Source organism: Dromiciops gliroides, chromosome 1 (genome assembly GCF_019393635.1).
Source record: "Dromiciops gliroides isolate mDroGli1 chromosome 1, mDroGli1.pri, whole genome shotgun sequence".
Classification (NCBI taxonomy): Eukaryota; Metazoa; Chordata; class Mammalia; order Microbiotheria; family Microbiotheriidae; genus Dromiciops; species Dromiciops gliroides.
The window spans coordinates 688,073,006-688,094,443 of NC_057861.1; the positions used below are offsets into that span (position 1 = coordinate 688,073,006).

Genomic DNA, 21,438 nt, shown 5'->3' on the forward strand with positions numbered 1-21,438 from the left:
TTCAGGTCCCCAGACTCCAAATTAGTGTTTGTCCACTTATCCAGCTTCATCAGGGAATGAAGAATTCCATATGAGTGAGTATTCTATATGACTACAATGTCGAGAATTCCATTTAAATTAAAATTTTAAATTTAGGAATTACTTTTAATTTGAATTTTTAAATATTTAAAATTATTTTAAAATTGGTTTTCAATTGTAATTTATTCCTTTTTATGAAAAATCTCCCTGAAAGACATTACATATAAATCCGTTTTTTAAAATGTATTATCCGGGGCAGCTAGGCGGCGCAGTGGATAAAGCACCGGCCCTGGATTCAGGAGTACCTGAGTTCAAATCCAGTCTCAGACACTTGACACTTACTAGCTGTGTGACTCTGGGCAAGTCACTTAACCCCCATTGCCCCTCAAAAAAACAAAACAAAACAAAAATAAAATGTATTATCCTTTTCTGGATTAATTCAAGGGCGTTATCATTAATATGAATTCTAAAGTACTGCAGCAGTGTCCTCAGGGTGCACTAAGGTTTGCAAAGTTGTCTGCTCCTCAACCTGAGCTCTTAGAATAGTAATCAAGCAACCCTCCTATTCCTAATAAGGACGTGTTCATCAATCACCCTGAGACTCCAAATCACTATTCTCTCTCATTTTCTTTTCCAAAAGACCATGCTTTTCCCTCACCATCACCCCAGTAAGAGTTGTGTTGCCAGGGTGGTTAGATGGCGCAGTGGATAAAGCACCGGCCCGGGATTCAGGAGTACCTGAGTTCAAATCCGACCTCAGACACTTGATACTTACTAGCTGTGTGACCCTGGGCAAGTCACTTAACCCCCCATTGCCCCGTAAAAAAAACATTTAAAAAAAATTAAAAAAAAAAAGAGTTGTGTTGCCCTTATAGAATATAAACTAAATGAGACCAGGGACTGTTGCCTGATTACTTTTATTTCTATCCCAGTGATTAGCACACTATTCGGCACTTGGAATAGATGCTTTTTCCTTCATTCCTAAAATGGTCCTAGCTTGTACTTTTTAGTTTCAGGATCTACTTACTGTTCCTGGCTTCTCTTGGCTACAATAGTCATTCCCTGGCTACTACTATGCCTATCTCTAGACACCTCCCTCCCTCTTCCAATGGGACCATCTAGCATTTCTCAGCTGTAGATTCAGGGGGAAAAATGCATAACCGATCTTGTAATTCTGTCTAAAGTGAGCACAACTAGATTCTGAGGGAGGAGTAGATGGAGGAGTTCTTCCACATGCTCAACTTTTAGGAGACGAAAGTTCAAGGTTCTTTTTCTTGCTTACTTCTCAACTGCATTATGCATAAAGGAGGTTATTAGGTAAATAATTCTCAGGTAAGTTAATTATTAGCGAAAAGAAATAATCCCTGACCACAGCAGGCCTACAATCTTTTGTTGTTTTCTTCAAGTGATTTTTTCAATCACTTGTGTCAGACTCTTCAAGCAACCCCATTTGACGTTTCGTTAGCAAAGATACTGGAGTGGTTTGCCATTTCCTTCTCCAGTCCATTTTATGGATGAGGAAACTGAGGCAGAGTTAAGCTAATAAGTTTCTGACGTTGGATTGGAACTCAGGACTTCCTGACTCCAGGCCTGGTGCTCTAGCCACCTAGCTAGACATAATAATTTAGAAGTAGAAGTGGCAGGTCAGAGGGTAGGGATTTACGAAGTCCTGATCCATTCAATTTACAGCTGCTGAAAGTGACTCCCAACATCACAGATAAAAAGAAGCTGAGCTGGGATAAGAACTCAGAACCCAGAGCTCCTCTTACTACCCCAGTTGCCTCCACATATACGAAGCTCATTTAATCTTCACACTGCCAGTTAAAGAGGTTGTGACTTGCCTAGGGTTACACAGCTCAAAAATGTTCACTTTGCAATTTACTAATGCCTAAAATAAAAGCCCAGCTCTCTTTTCACAACACACTAGGATGTGATAGAATAGACACTCCTAGACAATAGTTCCAGATTACCAGAGCTCTTTCCAAGTTTTCTTGATGTTTTCCCTTAAGCACCTGAAATCTTGCTTCAAGAGAACATGAATCAAGTGACATTTCTTTTTTACAAAAGCCGAGTCACCATCAATTTCAATGCCCAATAACAACAACTGATCCTTGACTTTTGCCCAGAAGTATAAATGAAGCTGGTGGCAAATTGTCTTCTTGTTCCTTTAACTTAACCCTTGAGCTACCTTGTCCAAAAAAAAAAAAAAAGAGTATATTCTGCTTAGAGAATCCTAAATGGATGGATGTGTGGGTGGATAGATGAAGCAACAGAACTATATGGGGGTAAATATTTTTTGTTTTGTTTTGAAATACAGATGGGGAAGGGTCATGAAGAGAAACTGAGTGGAAGAGTAAGTATGCCATGTTTGGTCAATGAATTTGATGGGTCAAAACAGAAATCACCCCAACATCCAGAGATAATCATTAATTTTCATTTGGGGGGGCAGAGGGGTAGAGTTGAATGAGTACATTCTAACAACTTTGCCAACTTCTTTTTTTTAAGTCAGTTTATTATTATTTTTAAATTTTTTGTATTTTTTTTTTTTGGTGAGGCAGTTGGGGTCAAGTGACTTGCCCAGGGTCACACAGCTAGTAAGTGTTAAGTGTCTGAGGCCAGATTTGAACTCAGGTCCTCCTGAATCCAGGGCCAGTGCTCCATCCACTGTGCCACCTAGCTGCCCCCCTCAAGTCTGTTTAAATACAGAAAAAGAGCACACTCACAAAATGGTTTCTACACATTCTGCCAGACCTCACTGAAGTCCAGAGGACTCAGGCAGGAACTGCTAACAAGCCCATCCCCACCCCAACCCCCAGCAGAAGGTGACAGTTTTTCACACTAGAATTTAAATGACCAGGTCCTGGATATTCTTCCCCCTCACACCCTCCCCTCTGAATAATGAGGCAGTTAATTGACAGAAAGTAAAATGTAGCAAGTCCACTGCAAAACTAGTTTTTTACTGAACCCACTGGTTATGGGGAGGAAGAGTCTTGGAAAATGAAGGAGAAATCTGGTCCTCTTTACAGAAGACCCAAAAAAATGAAACAGGGATTGTTTTAAAGAGCTTGGTTTGTGTGGGCAGGGAGCATTAGAGGGAGATGTGTCACAACATTTATACATATATGAATTTCGGGAAAACATTCTAAGTGCTAACTAGGGGCCAATCACAGTGCTAAATGATGGGTATACAAATTCAAAAGAGAATTCCTGCCACTAAGGAGCTTATATTCTCAAGAGGGAGAGAGCAGTAACCAAGGGAGTGTTTTCGTTTGGAAAGTCACCAGAATGGTAAGTGAAGCCACAGGAGAGTAATGGACAAAATCCTTTTTTCATATCAATGACAGCACTGATTTGATGATGATTTGAGAGATGGATGTGAGTGGGGTTGGCTAATTAGAATGAGCCATATGAGACAAGCAATCACCAATCAGGACATTACGGGCCCCAAGGTAGGAATTCCAGAAGGGTCTGGTGGGAGTAAGGGGAGAAAACACAAGTAGCTAAGGGGGCATCAAGAAATTCCTCATGGAGGATGTGGCCCTTGGATTGAGGTTTCAAGGGCATTAGGGATCCTAAGATGTCAAAGTGAAGAAAGAATTGTACATTCCTATTATGGAGGGTAGCCTTGGCAAAGGTGGCTGGGTGTGCACCAAGAACAGAAAGCAGGCCAGTTCTATTTGAAAAAGATTAGTATCACACTTCCACAGTGCCCACTGGCAGCATAGAACATCACTGGGTTTGAAAAGTGATGGGGGGGTAAAAAAAAAAGAAAAGTGATGGGGAATGGTGACACCAACTGGTTACCCAACAGGTAAACTGTATAAAAAGATCACAGTCACAGATTCAGAATTAAAAAGAACATTAGGGATGATCTAGTGCAACCCTCTTATTTTAGAGATTTAAAAAAAAAAAGCTAAGATATTAAATGACTTGCCCATGGTATCACAGGAGCAGGATTTGAACCTTCAGCTTCCGAGTACAGACCTAACACCCTCCTCCCTCCCCTAACCCTTTCAGGGTTCAAATGCCAGGATCCCGCTTTGAAACCTCATCAGGTTCTTCTTCTAAGTAAGATTAAGTGAAGGTCCACCGTTACGCATATCTTAATATGTCTCCTGCTGTACTTATCATAATGCATTTTGCAGAGCTAAAACTAGCAAATGGTGACTGGAGATGGGGTGGGGGGTTCTTCCTCTGTAAGGTCACCAAGCCTTCCTGGAACCTCACCAACCTGCATCTCACTTGAAATCAATTTATGACACCATGAAGTATAACTACTCCCACAGGCCCCAGCCCTAGGGTCCCATCACTTGTAGCTCTCTTCTTGTAGGGCTCACCTCCCCTATAACCCTTATATTGGCACCAGCTGATTGTCCCCTCTCTCAGAAGTATTAAATCTTAGTCATCCGTCCTCTATGTCACTATGACTGCCCCCACCCCAAATGCTTTGGGCCAATGGGTAGATTAAAGAGAGAAATTACGATGTTTGTTTTTAACTAAATAGGTTCTAGAACTTCTTTTCCCAATTAGCCAATCCAAAAAAAAGTGGTGAGTCATCTAGAACTCTGGCAGTCAATAAGCAGCTTTATTAAATATGTGCTTATTACAGGGCCAAGCACTGTACTAAGTGTTGGTGATACAGAGGAAAGCAAAAACCCTGTTCTTGCTAGGCCCTGGAGGGGTTCACTTTCTAATAGGGAGAGACAACATGCAAACAATTATTAACCTACTAGTGTAATGGGAAGTAACCTCAGAGGAAAGGCACCATCAGTGGGAAGGACCAGGAAATGCCTCCTGCAAAAGGTGGGATTTGAATCAGACTATTGGAGGAAGCCCAGGAAACCAGGAGGTAGGGGTGAGGAGAGAATACATTCCAGGCACTGGGGCAGAGTGAAAAAGCACAGAGAAGATGGACTGTCCTGGCCAGTGAGGAACAGTAACAAGGCCTATGGAGCTGAAATGAAGAATCCATGGAGGGGAATGAGAGTAAGAAGACCGGAAAGGTAGGAAAGAGTCAAACAGGATATCAGTGAAGGACCACTGACAGAACTGGACATTTTAAACCCAGAGAAAAGATTCAGAAGAAAGATGACAGTTATATTTGACAATCTGAAAGGTTACTATGCAACATGTAAAGAACAAAAATTTTTCTCTACTTTTTTTGACCTAGAAGTAAAAGTGATAAAACATAAGCTCAACATTAAGGAAGAACTTTATACAATTTACAGTTGTTCAAAAATGAAATGCATTGCCTTCTATGAGCTCATTCCTAGAAGTGCTAGAAGCTCCTAGTAGAGGCTGGAAGACCACCCATCAAGGACAAAGAGCAGTAAAAGTCCAATATTCTTTCACCTTCAGAAGAGTCCTGAGTTCTTGTCCAGTGTCTGCTATTCCTTAGTTGTATGACTTTAGCCAAGTCACTTCACTTCTATAGTCCTCAGTTTCTCCATTTGTACAATGAGAAGGCAAAAGGATCTTGGGCCCTTCCTATTCTCATGGTAAATGACTTCTAAGATTCTACAAAGTATGTGATTCCTGCATTGAGTAAGGAATTGGACTAGGTAATTTCCTTCCTTCCAACTGAAAAAACCTATCATTTCCTAAAATAACAATCTACCATGTTGCCTTTTGTATCTGTATAACTACTTATTTAAGCGAGGATCAATCAGGGAGCAGAAAAAAAAAAAAGACTGGTCTTCTCATACACAAGTACTATCCAAAATCATCCTACCCAAATCTACTAAGAAAGTGTTCAAAGAGGGAACACAGAGATCCAATTCCACAGCAGCAACTTGTGACTGAAATTCCTATGAGCCACTAAATAGCAAGTTTTTCACTCTATAATTACAGAACTTTCCTGAATCAAATCTGATCCAATGATCAACCAGTTCAGCTTTTTAATAGATTCTAATTTACAGTTCGACAGGACTCAAATTCTCATGATAAAACTGTAGGTTCTTCCTTGGCTTCAACGCTCTTCTTTTTTTTCTTTCTTTCTTTCTTTCTTTTGGTGGGGCAATGAGGGTTAAGTGCCTGAGGAAGGAGAATTTTAAAAGCATAGAGTAATGGGGGCAGCTAGGTGGCACAGTGGATAGAGCACCGGCCCTGAAATCAGGAATACCTGGGTTCAAATCCGGCCTCAGACACTTAACACTTACTAGCTGTGTGACCCTGGGCAAGTCACTTAACCCCAATTGCCTCACTAAAAAAAAAAAAGGCATAGAGTAATGCCTAGGCCATGCAGAGACACTGAAATGGAGGACCATGTGCAAGAAGCAACAAGAAGGCTAGTCTGGATGGATCAGAAAGAAAGAGCTAAGAGGAATAACATGTATGAAAGTTGTGAAGGTAGGAAGGGGCCAGGGGGTGAAAAGCTGTAACTGTCAAACAGAGAACTTTGTATTCAATCCTCAGGGTAATGGGGAACCACTAGAGTTTACTAAGGGGTGGGGTCTGAGGAGAGACATGGTCAGACCTGGGGAATCTCAGCTCTTCTACATGTTCTCAAACCCTCAGTTTACTCATTAGCAAAATTAAAAGGTTGTTCTAAGGTAATCTCTAAGGTCTTTTCCACCTCTAAAAATTTATTAGTAATGGCACTGGGCCAATCTAATTTATCCACCCAAGGATCCCACCTTGGCTTTGTTCCCACAATAATCTAATCCAAGGAGCCAAGTGATTTGGTACCCAATTAAAATACTCTGGCCTAGCACTGTGCTCTTGGGGACAAGAAAAAGAGATTTGTGAGACAAATCAGTTGCAATAAATGATGGTGAGCTCTCTTCCAGCAAAGGGACAGGAGGACTGCATGAAGAATAGACATCCCAGGCAGTAAGAGGCTCAGCGCAAAGCAGCTCCAGGACCCAACCAAAGCAAAGTCTTTCAAACAGATCTAGAATTTATAGAACAGGAAGGACCGCTGGTGATGTTTCATTATTTTCTTCCTTACAACATCCTCCTCCTCCTCTTCCTCCCCCTCACACGTTTGGGTTTTGTTTTGTACCAAGTAGGTGATTTCTTTGGTACATGGGAGGACTCCTGGTAAAGAAACTCCCTTTACCGATGTTCTGTAATTTAGGGTTAAAGAGGTTGCCTAGAGCCCTCACTGCCAGATTAAATGACTTGTCCAGGGTCACAAAGCAACATGTCAGTAACAAGACTGGAACCCAGATCTTTCTGATTTGAAGGCCAGTTCTCCAATCTGTTATTATTAGACAATGATAATTAACAGCAGTTCACCTCTCCAGAGCACCGCTCAGCGTAAAAGGACTTTCGTCACAACTTCGTGAACACTTGTATTATTATTGTTATTGTTATTGTTATTATTCTCATTTTACAGATGAGGAATCAGAGACTCAGAGGTGAGAATGCCTTGCCCATGCGTCAAAGAAACAGAGATTGGATTTAGTTTTTCCAACTCCTGTGCTCAAATTCATCCTTATCAGCCCATCTGCCATATATGTGAATGATAGTTGACAAACCCAATTCAAAACTGACTTTGGTCTCAAATACACACGACATCCCCGAAGTCTTAGTGCTTAAGAATTAATAACTTCAGAAATATAAATGATACGAACCTTTTAAAAACGGAAAGATTATTTTTTTTTAAATATTGGTATGTTTATTACCTTTTTTAACTTTATAAAAACTTTGATCAGCTGCTGCTCAGAGACCGAAAGGACAGAATTTATAGTCCTAGCCTTAATCAGCATTCTTTAGATGGACATTTGATGCATATACAACTGTGTTGACATACTGCCCCAAGAAAAAGTCTCCCAGAGGCAGATCAGGTGACCAAGGTAGCTAAGTAAGAGGGGATCTTCCTAACCAATCCAATGGTCTGAGTCATCTAGTAATTGTGGCCCATGAAATGCATTATAGGGTGGACTCACTTGTCTTGTTAAAATTTAAAATTTCCTATGCAACATTCACAAAACTAAGCATAAAAGGAATTTAAATAATTAAACTTTCAAATGATTTGGTGGACAAATTTATGGCATTTATATTCCTGAAGTTATTCAATCTTAAAACTGCATTAAGATTTTTGGGACACAGTGTCTGCATTACAGGATGTTGGAAAGGAGACCATTTTGTACAACTCCTCATTTTACATTCGGGGAAGTCATGGCCCAGAAGGATTACATTAAGTGACTTCCTCTTGATCATGAAGTTAACTGGTATCTGGCCATGAGTAGAAATCCAGTCTCCCAATGTTGAGGTGTTCCCTTTCTATCACACTAGCTTCTCTATTTGCCTTCACTTGACCACATTTATCAATAAATACTGAATGATTTAACCCATTGAAAAGTAGCTAACTCATCTAGTTCATCTGAATATGTTTAATCTTATTTAAACCACTGTTTTCATCAGAATTTTCAGGTTAGTTCCTGAAAATTTTACTTTATAAATCAACAGGAGGCTCTGGAGTGGAAGAAATATCCCTGGGTTATATAAGAACCAAATCTGATATTCCCAGAAAATTTGATAAATATTACCAAGACTTCTCTTAAGTGACAGTGTGTCACCCTCTCTTTCTTTTCAGTTATTTCTCCAGAGCTTGGCATGTTTTGTTTTTAAAAAAAGAAAAAGAAAAACAACAACAAACACAGGGTTAACTATTTGCCACTTTTACTAACAAAGAGGAAAATAGTCAAATATTTGCAACAATGGAACAGCTTCAGAAACCTGGCAAAAGAACAGTAGTGGGTGGGGCTGCATGGAAGGCTGTCAAAGAGGAAAGGAAAAAAACCTCAAGGAAACACAGGATATCAATCTGGAAAGGAACTTGGGAGACCATATGCAATCAAACTCCTTTATTTAAAAATTTTTATTGATGCATTTTGTTTTTATATCACCTTTGTTTCCAACTATATTCCTTCCTCCCCGCCCCCACCACATCCTCTACTCTATAAGCCATTCTTTGTTAACACCTAGGAGAATTAGAAAGGGGGGGTGGCAATTTAACAAAACCAACCAACATATTAAGTCTGGGAATATGTGTTATAGTCTACCTCTGCAAAGAAGGGGAGGTCTATTTTCTCAACTCTTCTCTAAGGCCAAGCTTCTTGGTCATTCTAACTATACAGGCCAACTCCTTCATTATGTGGCAAAGAAAACTGAGGTTTACAAAGGTCAAGTGAGTTGACTTGCCCAAGGTCACAGAGGTCTTAAACAGTATAGTCTTGATTTGAACCCAGATCTCCCAACTTCAAACCTAGTGTTCTTTCCACAACCCATCTTTTCTCTTCTCCCCCTGCAAGAAACACAGTATTTATTCCTAAGAGAGCAGTAGTAACCCTAAGACCTTCTCAAAACAATATACAAGACACTGATGGTGAGGAGGATGAGTGAGTCTATAGAGTGAAAGGGATGAGAAGTAATATCAATGTTCGTGGGAGACTAAATTGCAAATTATTGGGAATGCAGACTCAAGAGCGCAGATCCATTCATTGTACATACTCTTAGCTAAGTCTCCAGGCTTAACCTCATTTTTTTTTGTTTTGTTTTTTTTTCCAGTTTTTTTGTTTCTGCTGCCTCCATTATGTACAAAATTGCCCTCATCATTTCACTATATTTCAGTAGTTTAAGGAAAAAAAAAATGCACACAAAGCCTTTAATTCATTCCAGCTCTCCTAAGATGGTGCCTAGTAATGCAGATGACTGTTTTCCCAGACAATAGCTACCTGTGTGTCTGGCTGTCTCAGACAAGTCTATATCAAAATGCTGGCAGGGATTCCTGCAATTGACTAGACAAATGGCAGTTGATCAAAGGAACAATAAACTTGTAAAACAGGTGATTTGATTATTTGTTTTTCTGAAGGGTGAAGGCAAAGATGTCCTCGGTGTTTGTATACAAAAAAATTGTTCAACTCTCTCAAAAAGGAATTTAACTAGAAATTCCTGAAACCAACCTCAAAATTAGTGATCAGTCTGATTTGTCATCTCCACTCTGTGCAGACTGTGAAAGGATATGGAAATCAAGTTCATTACAGCAAGGATAATTATTATTGAAATTTTTTATATTTTAAATGTTTTCACTAAGCTTTAAAATGATCTAAAATGTTTTCTACTAAGCTCTTTTTCCCTCCTAGGGCTGGAAACAAACAAGATAATCTATAGGGTGTTCCAAAAATTCTAGTCCAGGTCAAACTATTAAAACTTAAATCTTTACTATGACTTTTCCAAAACCCTATATTTAGAGCTGAAAGAGGCCTTAAAAGCCAGCTAAGTACAATACTTTTTTTTTACTTTACATAGCTCAGGAATCTGCAGCTCCAAAGGGAAGTAACTTGTCCACTTTTGCACAGCTAACCAAAGACACAGACAAGATTTTGAACCCCAGGGTCTTCAGACTACAGGTCTAGTGCTCTACATAACTATCACATGGCCTTCTCTAAAATAAGCCCTCACAAAACCGAAGATGAATGCTTCATGACACATAACATTTTGGCACAAAACAGTTTAATGATTATCTTGCCACACAGGATTTTTCTCCCCTGGCCCAACCCCCTTCTCTCCCAACAATGTCCACCAAGCCGATAATGTCTAATACTTATCAGAGTCCTGGTCACTGGTTTATCTGGGTAAAGTTATAGTCATTACATAATATTAAACAAATAAAGAGCTTTAAATGGTTACACAATACAATCCTACAGCTAACATAAACAAAAAGAAGCATTACTGTCTGGAGCTATCAAGAATCTGAATAGCTTTCAACACCTTGTAGTCAAGAGGACCAGTCCAGTTCTTAGCGAACCTCCTTGGGTTCAGATTTAGACTGTCCTGTGGTCAAGAACCTCAAGGAAATGGGTTGGTTCTGAAGAAATAGAAAAGTGGATGGTGATTAGAATGCTACTGCTAGGCCCCAATTTTCATTCCAATCCAGTATCCTTCAAGGTCACCAAAAAACTGGAAACAGGAAAGAATCTAATCTAACAAGTTAGGGGCAAGAATAATCATACTCACTAATAATGTGGATTACCCCTCAACCTGTTATTTGACTCTTCTCCATATGTAATCTCATCATCCTGAGTTCTAGAGTAATCTAGAAATGTAGCTAGATGTTTCAGAATTAATAAAATTCCAGAAATTCCAGAAATCAACTAAACTCAGAGCCCCCACCTCTAGCTCATCATATTATTAATTTAATAAACTGAAGAAATGGCCTTTATCATGGTAGTTACTCATCTCTACATACATTAAATCTCTATAACTTCCCAGGATTAAATATTAAAGTTACTAAATATATTATTAACAGTGAAATCAATAATAATAATATATAATTATTTATAAGATTTTAGCTGTGAAAACAATCACAGCCATTTATTCAAATCTATATAACAGCAACTGACTTCTGAAAACAGACTCAAACCATATTTATTAAACTCAGGTCGGGATAACAGATCAAGTCTCTTCCAAAGGTAAAGGTTACAATAATTTCAGAGAGAAAAACAATATCTCCATCCTCTTTCTCTCTGCCTCCTCTAGTTTTGGTTTTTTTTTTTCTACAAGTGACAGGAATAGTTCCTTCCACTTTTCTCAATCATCCTTAACATTCTTTCTCTCCAGATTCACTCCTCATAAAATTATCTTTATGTTTCTTCATAAAAGTAACAGTTACAACAGTTCTCCCAAGAAAGCAGTTGTTCCTCATCCTCTGTCATCTCCTCAGTTTCTCCCAAATACTCCATATTAACTCTTTCCTCAGTTTTCTCAAAAATTGACAGCCCCAATAGCCAAATCCTAAACATTCCAATTGGCTTGTAAAGAGTTACAATAACAATAGCTTTTGTCTGAAGGGCTTTTGAAACAGGCATTGCACTAATCTGTTTTCTATAGGATTCAAGACCTATAGGTAGCCTAAAACCCATTTTCAGAGAGATTCCCAAGGTTCACTTCTCCGGATTTCAACCTAGGCCTCTAGCTAGAATCACACTTGTAATCCCAGCCCCAGAAAGGTAGTTTCAACCAAAGGAACCTGAGGCTTTTCCTCGTTATGGGAGAATATGAAAAATCTGTTAGATAAGACAAGAGTGAGGGATTTCATCTGCCGAAAGGACCATAAAGAGGAAATAGGGACAATCCTCCTTGAAAGGAGTCCATTCTTGTTTACAGCAGTGCTGAACTGAAATGCTTTTTTTCATGCAAAATGATACACAATAAAAGTACACCAAATGACACACAATAAAAGCCACCAAGTCCTAGGTCATGATATCAAGGTTTACTTAGTTCAGTCCCCTCATTTTACAGGTGAAAAACAGCCATTTACAAAAGGCCCCAAGGCCCTACCTGAGGCTTATTCAAGAAATTGACCCTCTCCATCAGCCTGGTCCAAATCCTGGCCCACCAGCAAGAGGTACCTGAGACCACACCTCTATTGCTCCAACTGCATCTTCCTCCTCAGTTACTTCCTCCTCTTCTCTTCCAGGCCAACCTGGTTAAAAAGGAGCTTTGTCTGCTGAGATTTGTTAATCAAGGTAGAACAGTATTACTACAATTCCATTTGGATCGTCAACTCTTATCAATTAGAAGCACAGAACAGTGGCACCAAGGCCACAACAAATCCAGATCCCTGGATGGAAACTCAGGTTCTGGGCATGATCTAGATAGTGCCCTTATCTTACAGAGAGAAAGAAGTGTGGAAGAAGAAAAGAAGAAATGAAAACATCTGAAAGGGAAGGCCAAGGCTTAACCAATAGCAACTCAATTCTTTTTTCACATAGAATGTCTCACTGTCCCAAAGAAGGCTAGATGGAAAAATGGATAGAGCACTGGACCTGGGGGTGCACAATGGGGCAAGTGCCAGGCCTGGAGTCAGGAAGACCTGTATTTGAATTCTGTCTTGGATCCTTACCAGCTGTGTGACCCTTAGCAAGTCACTTAACTTCTTTCTGCCTCAGTTTTCCCAGCTATAAAATAAGGATAATAATGGCGCCTACCTCCCAGGGCTGTTATAAGGATCAAATTAGATAATAATTGTAAGATGCTTGGTACATTGTATGTCACAGAGTGTTATAGAAATGTTAGCTATTTATCATTCATTATTATTATTGCTGTTCAATCATTCCCGACTCTTCACGACCCCATGCACTATAGCATGCTATTACTGTCCATTACTTGTCAAGGAAACTGTCATTTCTCTCTTCAGCAAACTAAGGCAAACAGAGGTTAAATGACTCAACCAGAGTCACACAGCTAATATGGGTCTGAGTTTGAATTTTAACTCAGGTCTTCCTGACTCCAGACCCAGGGCTCTATCCACTAAGCCACCTACCTGCCTCTATTATTTTTATTATCCGAGTTCAAATACTGCCTCAAGACACTAACCATGTCATTGTGGACAAGGGTGACAACCTCTTTCATTTTCAGCTTCCCCATCTATAAAATGGGGGGTAATAAGAGTACCTATCCTGTAGGTTTGTTGTGAGGAACAAAAGGGATAACATATGTATAGGATTCAGGGAAAACCTCAGAATACTGTTATTGTTAATTTACATTTTATGCCATGGAGAGGTTGGGATCTAAACTGGTGGAGATCACAGATCCATCTGAGGATGCTTTGTACATTAAAAAATTATAATTTAAAAATAAAAGGGGGGCAGGAAGGGAGGGAAACAAGTGGTGCCTTTGAACTTTTAAGAGAATAAAAGCAACATCTTAAACTGTCAACTGCTAAGATTAAACACATAATTAGACCATATTAAAGAAACAATCAATAGATTCAATTCCAAGTCTCCACATCTTAAAATCTAAAAAACTGAAATACAGCATTAGGTCTGCCTACAAAATAATTCAACAAACGTTTTAACAAATAGCAATATAGGAACTCGGGTTTCTGTAATTTTACTGTTCTAGGCAACTCCCCGATAAAGAAGTTCCCTAATGGAGGTAGGCACCTTTGAAGAGAGTTGGCTGAGAGCACTGAGATTTTAAGTGACATATCCAAGGTTACACAGCCTGTAGGTGTTGAGAGGTAGCGTTTAAAAACAAGATCTTCCTGGATCTAAGGACAAATATGCCAGAATTTATATTTTATATATCCAAAGGAGTGTTCTTGAAAGTGCATGTTTAAAAAAAAACCAGGGTGGGGATAGAGAAAGTTCATTTCCAGTTTACAAATCCCAAGAGAAAATCCAAGTCAATCAGAAATATTTCTGTGGCATCAGAACAAATCAGAGATTACACCCTATGCTTGGGGGAGACAGGAAAAGGACAGAGCCCCTAAAATCTTCCAAAAGAGACAGGCTCAAAGAGGACACCTCTGAGCAGTATGGTGTAATGTCATCACTCAAAAATAAAGATCACTCTCCTATTTTTGTCCAACTACTCAGATTGGATAAATAATAAGTTAGCTTTTATATAGTGCTTTAAAACTGGCAGAGAGCCTTCCAGGTAATTTCATCTGATCAAATCTTTTTTTTTTTTTTTTTTGGCGGGGCAATGGGGGTTAAGTGACTTGCCCAAGGTCACACAGCCAGTAAGTATCAAGTGTCTGAGGCCAGATTTGAACTGAGGAACTCCTGAATCCAGGGCCGGTGCTTTATCCACTGCGCCACCTAGCTGCCCCCTCATCTGATCAAATCTTAAGGAGCACTAAAAATCCACAAACTTATTGGCCAAATTATGAAAAAATATATATTGCTACACGACTAAAACAAAAAGCATCCCACCCCGGGAGGATTTTCTAAAATGTCAGGTATGTTGGTTGTGGGGGATGTTTAGTTTGGTACAGAGGATAGAACACCAGCTCAGCAGTCAGAAAACCTCAGTTCCAATCCTGTCTCTGCTGCTTACTACCCGCTATGTCCTGGGGCAAGTCATCTGATCCCCCTGGGCCCAGGTTTCCTTATCTGTTAAATGAAGGAGTTGTACTTCAGGCTTCTCCTGTCCCTTCTAGCTCTTGGGATCTATGATGCTGGTTTCTATCCATGTTTTAGCTAGGAATGTTTCCTGTTGCAGGAAAAGAAGGAGGCATGGGGAACAATGAGCTAAGTCAAACACATCTATCATACCACAGGGGTGGGAGTGGCAGGGGTGGCGGGGTGAGATAGTTACTTACATCTCATTGACTGGTAAGGTTGGGTAATGATAATTATTCTAAGGCAACACCAAAATGTAAGGCCAACACAGAAACTCAGAGGTTTGCTAACAACAAGATGCCATTAGAAGAGCAGAGAATTTGAAAAGCATCAGAGCTTTTGGTGAGATCTTTTTTGGTGAATAAAAAAATGACACAGTATAAGATGGACTTTTCAGAGTAGATTAAACTGTACACACACTTGTATAAGAAATAGGTTTTGCTCAAATTTGTTTGTTTTCAAAGAGCACGCTCTCTCCTTTTCTTCTAATCAATGCTGCATCCAGAACTCAGTTGACTATGTGGGGCCCTTGACCACAGCAAAAAAAAACAACACACACGCACACACCCCCCAAAACCAATACCACCAACAACAATAACAACAAAACAAACCCCCCAAATGGCAGATACAATTCTTCAAATCAGAAATAACAGTCATTTCTGAATTTATGTTGTATTTATGTTCACAGCCTAATTTTAAGTATTGCAGATTCACATTCCAGGCGATTGTCTACACCTCTACCTCCACCCCGAGGACCATCATAACAGTGAAAGGTGCCCAGAATAACTACTGATGGAAGCACCCTAATACGTCATAATGTTGGTGTGAAGCACAATAATGGATTAATGGATACACCCCAAAGGCTATTACTGTGTATAATTGTATATTCCAGGGGACATTTCACCCTCAGTGCATTAGACAACTCATTTCTGTACAAGAAACGAACCTTATTACCAATGGGTTCCAGCATACTCTGTTGTTAGAACAGCAACAAAATTCTGGGGCTGACACAGCCATGTAAGGGATTTTTATCCTTCACACTACACTTGAGTCGAGTCACTCCGTTACCTTCCAAAAGAGAAAAATGAAGGAGGCTTGCATCTGTTAAATTTGAAATGATCAAGCTGGCTCCCTTTGGTGTCAAAGTGGCCCAATAACAAAATAACTAATTTCAGCTCTATCTTCTAGGTTAAGAAGTCAAAGTACCCATCCCGGAAGGTTGCTGCTGTAAAAGGAAGATGTCTAGATTTTATTTATGGTCCATTTTCCCCCTCCCTATGCAAATGTAAACAGTTTTAAAATTGGGGCAGTCTGTCTTCTGTTTCAACAAACTAATACAATTTTCCTTAAACAAGAGGGGCTCAGGATTGCCATTCGGGGACAAGGAGAGAGTTTCCATCTCAATTTTCCTCCCTTTCATGAACAGCACTGAACTGATTAATAGGGGCATAGGAAGTTTAAACTCTTAATACATTCCAAGGAAGCAGAAAAAAGGGGGGAGTAGCCTTATATGGTACATATAAGTAAAATCCTCATAAACTACATACTTGCCCCTTTCAATTTGTGACAACATCAGGAGGGAGACAGACAGACAGATGAAAAAGAAAAGAGAGAGGAGGGGGAGACAGGGAAGAAGGGGCAAAGAAGGAGAGGGGGAAGGAAAGGGAGAGAGAGAGAGAGAGAGAGAGAGAGAGAGAGAGAGAGAGAGAGAGAGAGAGAGAGAGAGAGAGAGAGAGGAGAAAAGTACCATTTTCAAACCAGCCATTCTTACGACTTCACCCAATAATAAGGGAAAGAAAGTTTGACTCCCCTCCTCCCTACCAGTAGATTTAAGGGCTGTCCTTCTATCCAGTATGTCACAGTGATTGAAATAAGCAATGTACTCAAAAAAATAAAACTGAGGAAAACCCAATGATTTGGGTTACCTTATGTGTTTGGTTCAGAAATGTTGCACAAGTAAAATCAGCTATGAGATTTAAATCAGACTGGATACTAACCAGGGCTTTCAACTCAAAGACAAATAAGTAAATGCTTCAGTGAATCAAGAGAAGTTCACTCATTTCTGGTATAAGCCTATTAACATGCAGGGTTAGGCTCAAAGTACCAAGTGTTAAATATTGCACCACCAGCCAATAAATTATGCAAAAATCTTGTCAAAAGGGTCTCACTGCACAGCTCCTTTGTCCATTAAGCCTCTCGGAGGCTAATTTTTTAGCTCCAGCTATAAAAAAGAAAGGCCAACAAGTTGTAAGAAATTTAAAAATGCAACCTCAGTATACTTGTCAGGGAAGTTGATTTAAATAAACATCTGAACTTAATGCTGATTACTTGAAGGAATGATGCAAATATTTACTTCTCATAAGAAGATGAGATTGCATGTTGCTCTAACAGGCTGCAAAAGAGATATATCTGGATTATTCAGTGAACAGGCGAGCATGCAAGTATGCAAACTTCATTCTGAGGGGGCATGAAAATAGAGCCCAAGTTTTCTGCAGACAGATGGGAAGGTTCCTAGCAAACTGGCAACTTAAACAGACTCCAAAAGAAATTAAAATGCATTCTCCCAAGCACTCTCTTTTTCCCCCTGCAGCTAGAGTTGGACAGAATATACAGGAAGTGGGTTGTTCTTTAATTATGCCAACTTTGAAATCAGCAAATACACTTTATCAGTTATGCAAACTAAGAATTTTACAGGTCTAAGATGAAGGGGAAAGTACAATGGACTTCTTTGTTCAAGTCAGGATATGGTTTCTATAGGTTGTAAATATTCAGGGCCTGCTTGAGCATCAATATGAAGTCTCCTGGTTGGGCTTCATTTAAAAAAAAAAATTGTGTTGCCTCCTTCCAGCTTCTAAATGATTTAGTTCTATCATCATGCCTCACTATATTCTGACTCTGTAATTTGGTGTTTCAGAGAAATTTTGTTTCCCTATTCAGTGTTACTCATCTTCCTATGTTTAGTTTGCTGGGGGCTTTTTTCTCCCCCTCTCTCTCAACCTGTCCTTATAATTCACCCCCTATAATCCTGGGATTAGCCTGGTTACCCTTCTCTTTCAAGTACTCAAAGTACAACTGGGACAGCAAGTCCAATATGCCCCCAGTTTTTTTTTTAATTTATTTATTTTAACGGGGGAAATAACAAAACCTAGCCCTCTAAAATCACTGCTGTAAAGATTTAAATTTACTTTTAGAGGCTTACTCTTAACAATCACACACACACACACACACACACAGCACTTCCCTTGAAGAACGATTTTTTAAAAACACACACACACATTTTCACTGGCCACAATTTCCACTACTTCTTACCAGATGCAAAACTCCCTTATTTTTCCCATTTGGAAGGTGAGCGGGTGACTTTTACTCAAATGAAGGTTGCAAAAAAATTTTTTTAATCCCTTACATGGCAATGCCAGGCTCAGAGTTTTGTTGCCATACTAACAACATATGTTCCTAGTACAACAAATCAAAACATTTTAAAGAGTACCACTGCAGACATAAAGTAGAGCTCCCAACTGCTGAATCAGCACTTTCAGAGCCGAAGTTTCAGGCAGTTTTAAAACAGCAATAAAGAGAAGGCGGGGGTTCTACTACACGTTTATTTGCAATATATCTTTTTGCCAAGAGTTTTTTTTTTGGGGGGGGGGGGAAGGACTGTTTGGCACCTCTTACAAAAGGTTTGGAACTAGGTTTGTAATAAAAATAAGACTTAAAAGATACATCGTAGGGGGAAGTACTCATTATTTATTGCTAAACTTCGGTATTCTTAAATCTCTAACAAATCTTGATGGTATAAAAGTCACTTGTAGCTCCTCAAAGTTTAAATTTTAAAAAAAAGTTCGGTCAGCCACTTCTCCCTCTCAAAATCTAGTTACCATTTGCATACTTGCCGGCGAGTTACAGCAGCCTTCAGCAGACAGAGACACAGAGACACAGAGACAGAGTGACACAGAGAGAGAGAGAGAGAGAGAGAGAGAGAGAGAGAGAGAGAGAGAGAGAGAGAGAGAGAGAGAGAGAGAGAGAGAGAGAGAGAGAGAGAGAAAGGCAGGCAGGGGGTTTGGAGACTCAATTACCGAAGGCACTGAATTGCATCAGAAATTTCCTTCTCGAAAACAGTCACACTCTGATCCTGCTCCCACTGTTGGCACTTAAAAGAGTAACCGAGCCACATCTTTGTATCTTACCTGCTCGGGCTGTAAGAGCAATTAAACTTCTTGAAAAGCTGTCCTGGGAAGATTGGCGGGAGGGGGGTGGCGAGAGGGGGAAGGGAAGAGGGGGACTGAGGGTTCTCAACTTTTTGAGTTTCCTTCCAAGAACTCAATTAAATACTAACACACACGTCCATTTCATCCCCCCCACCCCATGCAAACATGCGTGTAATACACAAGCACACGGTTCAGAATACACAGCGGTCAGGAAAATACAGATGCAAGAATGTCACCCTTTTCCCTCCCCCCTCTCCCATGCATACATATAAACTCACATATATGTAATACACAGACGCACTCTGTACGGAATAGACAGCAGTCGAGACAATAAATACAGATGCATAGATGCCACTTCCTTCCCCACCCCCACCCCCCATTCCAGTGGAGTGTTGACCAGGGACTGTAATCCTGGTTCCCGGGTGGCGAAAAGAAGGGGAGGGAAGAGAACAATTACACCCCAATGGCACCCGCCCTCACTCTTCCTTTCTCCATAGCTCCCAGTGCCTCCCAGCCTGGCAAATCTAACCCCCACCCCCATCCCGTCCATCTGCTTTTTTCTTCTTTTCCCCCTTTCACTTGGGGGAAAAGAGGGGTGCCTCACTTCTGACATGCCTGTAGAAGAATGTGAGCAGGCTCAACACTTCCCCCAAGGGGTCAAGAGAGGAGTAGTGAGCGGCGCGGCAGGGGAAAGTCGGCCGACAGGCTAGCGGGCGAGCGGGCCATACCTCGGCCAACTCGCTGCCCAGCCGGGCCAGCGGACCAAGTTTGCCCCGATTGTGGCTCCGGGGGTGCTGTGGAGCGGCGGGCACCCCACCCGCATCTGGGGGAGCAGCCCCCAGCTGCACCCCGTACTCCTTGCTTGGTCAAGGTGGGGAGGGGGGGGGCGGCTCCACGCTCCTCTCCCCGCCCCCCGCGCCCGTGCTGGCTCCGCGGACAAGCGGGAGGCGCAAAGGGTGGCCGCCTTCCCCGGGCGGCTTCTGCCAGCTCCGGGCCGGGCCGGGCCCGGGGCCAGGCTGAGACGGAAGGGGGCGCAGAAAACAACTTTTCCCGTATTCGTTCCCACACACACACACCCACACACACACACACACACCACCACCACCACCACCACCACCACCACCACCACCAGCACCCCAACTCAGCAAGGAAAAGGACCGGCGGGTCCTAGGGGGACCCCAGGGAGCTTTGACAATCGCCTCTCCAGGCGGTCAACCTCCTGTGGTCTCTCCACTTCCCTCCTCTATCACCGCCCAAAAAACTTCTGCAAGCTGGTGAGCGGGGTGAGGTCGAGGAAGGCGGGTCTACCCGACGGGCCGGGAAGCCGCTAGGAACTCCGGCTCGATCTCTAGGGTGTGCATGCCTACATGCATGCGTGCATGCCTACCTGCTGCTGGTGGTGCCGTTTGCTGCTGCCTCCCTCCTCTTCCTCCTCGGGGTCGCCCCTGGGCCCCCTCCCCGCTCACAGCTGGCTCTGGCGGTCCCCCTGACCGGAGCTTTCGCTCGAGGGTCGGGTGGCTAGCTGCACCAATTCGAGGCAGGAAAAAGAGGGGGGAAAGGGGGAGGGGGCGAGGCTGGCACTTTCGGAGCGGGAAGGCAGGACTCCGCACTCCCTTAGTTGCCCAGTCTGTCCGCAGAAGACTCGCACGTCCGTGCACGTAGTCGGCCGCAAAAGGATTTTCAAGAAAACTTCTGTGGCTTCGCCTTCGCAATCGCCGCGGCCGCCGCCGGAGCCTCCCCCTCTCCTTCTCTCTCTCCTTCTCCCTCTTTCTCTATCTCTCCTCCTCCCGCCTCTGGAGCTCCTGGGGATAGGGCGGCTGCCGCTGCTGCTGCTGCTGCTGCCGCCGCCGCCACTGCCGCTACCGCCGCCGCCGTCGCCGCCTGTGATTCTGCTCCTCCTCCTCCTCCTCCTCCTCCGAGGATCGGGCTCTGGGGCTCTCACTGCGAGAGGCTCAGCTGACTCTCCAGCCCAAGATCTATCACCCCCTTCCCGGGCTCCCTCACTTCCCCCACCCCCTTTAATGGGCTTTAAACCCGGCCGGCCCCGCCTTCTTCTCCTCCGCCCCCTCCCTCCCCGTCCCTCCTTCCCCTCCTCCTCTTCCAACTCCTTCTCCGCCACCTCCTCCTCCTCCTGCCGCTGCTGCTGCTGCTTGCTTGCTTGCTTGCTTGCTGCTGTTGCTGCTGTTGCTACGGTGGTCAGGCTCCCAGGGAAGTGTAGTGGGCTCCCTGCAGCCGCCGCTGCTGTCTGGAGCCCCGGAGATCTGTCTGGGTAGAGATGAGGAGGGCCCCAAAAGCAGAGGGGACGTCTGGTCCTTTTCACCTTTCCACCAGTGGCTTTTTGTTTGGGCGCTTTTTTT

At 42.1% G+C, this 21,438-nt stretch overlaps 1 protein-coding gene across 2 annotated transcripts in view; it reads right to left on the bottom strand.

Annotated features, from left to right (window-relative positions):
- GRB10 (growth factor receptor bound protein 10) overlaps nt 1-21,047 on the bottom strand; it is a 278,346-nt gene extending 257,299 nt beyond the window's left edge. The window contains exon 1 of one of the 2 annotated variants that reach the window (XM_043971116.1): nt 20,469-21,047. The gene's annotated coding sequence lies outside the window, so the exon portion shown is untranslated. The remainder of the gene's footprint in view (nt 1-20,468) is intronic. The other variant, XM_043971134.1, reaches the window with a different exon arrangement.
- Between the last annotated feature and the right edge of the window lie 391 nt (nt 21,048-21,438).